This window comes from Scleropages formosus, chromosome 8 (genome assembly GCF_900964775.1).
Source record: "Scleropages formosus chromosome 8, fSclFor1.1, whole genome shotgun sequence".
Classification (NCBI taxonomy): domain Eukaryota; kingdom Metazoa; phylum Chordata; class Actinopteri; order Osteoglossiformes; family Osteoglossidae; genus Scleropages; species Scleropages formosus.
Genome location: NC_041813.1, coordinates 14534518 through 14539947, shown reverse-complemented (window position 1 = coordinate 14539947; position 5430 = coordinate 14534518).

The window sequence follows — 5430 nt, the reverse complement described above, 5'->3', positions numbered from 1 at the left end:
AGGTCTGCTCAATCCGGTGCAAGGATTGCTCGTGGGAGCTGAGCAGGGCACCCTGGGCGGAGACGGCATGATGCAGATGGTCGAGCACCACTAAGTCCGGGTTGGAGGCGAAAACTTCTGTCATATTTCCCAGGGATTCCAAAGGAGACCAGACTCAAGTGCAGGCACTCGTTTGTTGATAGGCGAAGCAAAGACAGGTTGAGATTCAAGTGAGGGTCAGGTGAGGCACAAATGTGATCCAGCAAGTCTGTAGCAGAAATCGGAAGTCAAGGAACGAGCTGAGATCAGGGAGTCGGCGACGTGTACTAGGGATTGGGAACAGGGAATAGGGAAAACAAGCAAGCAAACAGAGCGTGAGGTTTGGGAAAGCCATCTCTACATATTTTATTTTCTATCCATTTACACCTCTGGGTATTCAGAATAACAGTTGAAAATTCTTTTGCAGATTTTGATACATGTAAATGAACAGTCCAAATATGTACATCTTAGTTCTTAGTAAGGGTCATTGGTGTCAGTTGCAGGAATGGCACTATGGCAGCGGAGGGGTTTTAAAAACGTATTCTGCCTCAGAAAAAAACACTGCCACTCCTGTGTATCAAAATTCATTACAATATAGTATTATTATGGGGGCGCGGTGGCCCAGTGGGTTGGACCGGGTCCTGCTCTCCGGTGGGTCTGGGGTTCGAGTCCTGCTTGGGGTGCCTTGCGACGGACTGGCGTCCCGTCCTGGGTGTGTCCCCTCCCCTTCCGGCCTTACGCCTTGTGTTACCGGGTAGGCTCCGGTTCCCCGTGACCCTGTATGGGACAAGCGGTTCTGAAAATGTGTGTGTGTGTGTGTGTGTGTGTGTGTGTGTGTGTGTGTGTATAGTATTATTATTCTTTTGTGTCCCAAAATGCCCAGTTATAAAATTATGAAAAAAAATGGGCAAGGGATTAATTTTTAAATTGTGACTCATTTTACTGTAATGGTGGATCTAAGAATTAAATTCTGTCCTCTGTGTCCACATGTTTAGTTAAATCCCATTCACAGTATGTTTAAATACATTTAAGCTTTTGACAATTTAAACATTTTTTGCAAAGTATCACAGTCACTTTATAACTAATTGACTGTTTTTTAATAGATAATATTAGACTGGAAATCTACTAAATGACATTGACTTTATCAATACAGTGACCATGTAACCTGTCATTTTTTAAGACTCAAATTTTACAGTTAAATATACATACATTTACAAATTTTTACAGTATATAGTATTTTTATGCAGCATACTCTGCTGATTTAAAAAGCATCAAATGCCAGTACTTTTAGACTCACTAATGGGCAAAATGTTGATCTTGTTAATTTTATTCACAACTATTTCAAGCTTCCCTGAGCTCATACTTTGCATACTACGTGTTTCAATGTGATCTTATATGTGCAGCTTCAAATCTGTGCAATATAGGCAACAAATTCCATTTATAAGCACTACACTGGCATTTGCTTTGATTTGTCTATTTGTATGGGGTTTTTTTGATGAAATGCAGAAGTGGTTTACCTTGATTAATGGCACTTGGTCTATTGGATCCACAGGTATATTTTCCTGTCTACTATTGGCCAGTAGTATTTGGGGTCAGATGATGCTTTTGCCATTGTCACTGAAATGCCTGTGATTGCCTTTTTCCAGCATTGGTGAAAACCTGTCAGCCAACACTCATATTAAAACCTAAATAAAGACACAAAACCATTGTGTCAAACTTAAAACTCAACTAGCCAAATACTAATCCAGACAACAGCTCTTTCAAGAAAACCAAATTAAATCACAGACAGTTTTTTCACATTAAACCTTAAAAGCTTTCAGATCCTTAATACCAAACACCATCATGGATAGGGTGATAGATGGAAACATTAACACTTGCCATTTAAACAACTTTATCATAAAACCTTTGTCTTAATGACATTAAGGTTTGGACAAGTGAAAATTATGTATCCCTCAGTGAAGATAGATTTTACTTCCGGTACACAAAATACTTAGTTCATTGCCTTGATTGAAACTAGTGGACCTTAACTGCACTTCAGTGACATTATGCACCCTTTGTATTGTTCTCTGAGATATACCATGCTTTGGAGAAAGGTGTCTGCTAAATGAATAAAATGTAAATCTGCTTGAAATTTTGGCATTATTTTTGACTCATTTACTTTCGCTCTTCATATTACTCACTCTCAAAGCCTTGTTTTAATTTCTATTTAATTTCTAAATCAATTAATTTTTTCTTTATAACTTTGTACAGTTGATAACCACTTGTCATTTGTAGGGTCAAAGTGGTCGGATCCCATCAAGAAGACGTGATGCACTAGGCTAGAAAGTGTACACCAGTTCTTCTCAGGGTAGGGTAGCGCACGCATGCATGCATGCACACACATGCACACACACGCATATACGCACACAAACATAGACAGTTTAAAGTCACCAGTCCTCCTGAAAAACATTCCATCCATCCATCCATCAGTCATAACCGCTTGTCCTGAGCAGGGTCGCAGCAAGCCAGAGCTTTACATTAAACACAATTATTGTTTCCTTAATTATGACTAAGATTTTGCTGCTGTACATATCTTCATGTTTTGAATGTCCTTATAATTTTGTTTACTGGGTGTTTCTTTTTTCTTTCCCCACCTACCCAGGTTCTTCTTTCCTTAGCTGCCTGACTATCATGTTAAATGTAGGAGACCAGGTGAGCAGACTCAAATGCTGATGCTTAAGTCCCTTTATTTGTATCACATAAGGATTGCACACACAGAACAGAGAGCCTTGGAAGACAGGTGAGGAAAAAGTCTCTCAGTTTGAGACTCTGCTGCCAGGTGCATCGGAGTGGGTGCTTTTATACTGCGTCTCCGGGCTTGTCACCGGGGGAGTCGTGGTGGTCGTCCGGCAGACAGCTGTTAGGCGTGTAGTCGTCAGATGCACGGTTGTCAGGCATGTGGTTGTCAGGGGCGCCAGGGACACCAGTGATACTGATGGCTTATTTTATACCAGTACAATAGCAAACTGACATTTCTGTTTACTGTTGATGGTCACTTCTGTCAGTCAAACATTCCGTATGTATTCGGAAATAGTATGAACTAGCTGGTAATATTCAGAAGAATGCAGAAAGAACTGTGAAGTGCAGCTTAATGACAGATGTAACTGCAAGAACACATGCAGTATGCAAATGTCTTATTGTCCAAGTTCCAGACTGAATTAAGTGTGCTTCATAAAAATAAACTGAATTGAACTAAATTACTGCCTGTAATATTCACAGATTGCTTAGAAATCATACAAATGACACAAGAAGACAAATTAGAATATATTGCTGAGATGAGCTCTTGGAAATAATTGATATGACTGAATCTGAACTCTGGATTATTTCCCCAGAGAACTGATTTAATGACTGTGTCAGATGATGGATCTAGTGAACATTATGTCTGTTATATTATCCCTTGAGATTGGTACAACACATGCATTAATTTAAAATAAAATTCACAAGAAAACAGGGACAGTGGCAAGAAAAAGCTCGACTCCAATAGACCAAATGGTATCGTCACATTGGTTGTGTGTCTTTCTTACACTCATATTAATGCTGCCTTTGTAGATAGTTTTTCTTTGTGGTAGAAAATATACTCTAGTACAATTACTGCTCCAGAGCCAATGCTGAGTGCACACAAATAAATATATTGGTCTTATTCACAGAAGACAGGCTTGGATGTGGGATATCCTGAATATTGCCATTATTATATATCCCATGCTGGTTGTATCAAATTCACACACTTGTCAGTAGAGGCAGTCCCCAGGTTATGGACGTCTGACTTACGTACAACCCGTAGTTATGAACCACCCTCAAAAAGTAAAATTTTGGATTACATACAATGATTCATAATAACAAACGGGCGCTACTTTGCAACGCATGTCAAAACATCACGTGTCTACAACGATTTGTTGGCTCATGGGCGCATGGGCACGAGGAAGAACAAAGACTTCCTTCTTTTCAGTCGGACCACGTTGCCGTTAACAGTGGCTCGTGTGTTACTGTACTTGGCTTTAATTTTTTTGTTTTAACCCTCATAACCATGGTACCAAAACGTAAATGTGAGTATATTTCTAAGAGATGTACGTTGCCTTGGAGAGAAGCATCTGCTCAATGAATAAATGTAAATGTAAAAGGAAAAACGATCACGATTGAAACTAAAGTGGAAATAATAAAGCGATCGGAAAAATGTGAAATGCCAACGAACATTGGAAAAGCATTAGGCTACAGTCGGTCAACGATCAAGAATTTTAAATGACAAATCAAAAATAATGGACCATGTAAAAGGCTCTGTCTCAATGTCTCTCTCTCTATTATAAATACTGTAGTAACATTCATTATGTCATGTCCACGACCGCACCGCAATCGACAGCACCTGACACCAACCAAGCACCTGATGGCAATTGGAGCACTCACCTTTAAAAGACCCTCTTTAGCCCCTTTGCACTTGCGGAATCTCACTGAGACAACCGTCCTGTCTGCGCCTATGTCCCGTTCTTCTTCATCCCTTGCTCTGAGTCTCTGTTCCCCGGCTTCTGACCATTCGCCTCGTTCCCTGCCTATGTCCATGGATCCTTGCTCCCACTCTGACCACCAACTGACCGACTCTTCTCCCGTCCCCAACAATGAGAACTCACCTGACCTCTTGATCCCTGACGAATGATTGTGCACTTGGGTCCAGACTTCCCCGCGTCCTCGGTTCCACGTGACAGAATAATCTGCCATACACATGGACCTAGCAGCGATCACATACCTAACAAGTGCTATGAAGACACTCCAATGTTCGTTTCGTCCGGAAGCAGAACCAAGAGCCGAGAAGACGAGAGCTTCACTGCCATACCCTGGATCGCCACCAGAGGTATCCTTATATCACCTCACAAAGTGAAGACTCGGTTCTGGATCAGTTCATACGGAAACCGATTGCCCTGGACAATCTAGCCCGTGAGCGTTTGCTACAGCCCCAGCCGGCCACAAGGGAGGCCTCAATGCCCTTGCATGTCAGTCGAAGACACCTGACCTCCACAGAAAGACAGAGATGCTTCTGACAGGGCCTTTGCCTCTACTTCGGTGGTGCTGGTCATTACTTAGCAACCTGCCCTGAGTGGCCTGTCACAGGAGGCCCCCATGCATAAGTGTCCAAGGTGAGTTACCCCCTCAGCTCACTCTTCCCATAGTCCTAACGTGGGAGAGGGGTGCCCATCAGTTGGTTACACATGCGCTATTGACTCTGGAGCTGCTAGCAGACTCATGGATACTGCTTTCTCAAAGTCACATGGTATTCCCACACGACACTGTGAAGTCACGTTACGGGTTAATGTGCTCAATGGGCAACCATGGGTGAGAGGTGTGGTGGAATCCCAAACAGAGGAGATCAATCTTCAGACAGGGGCA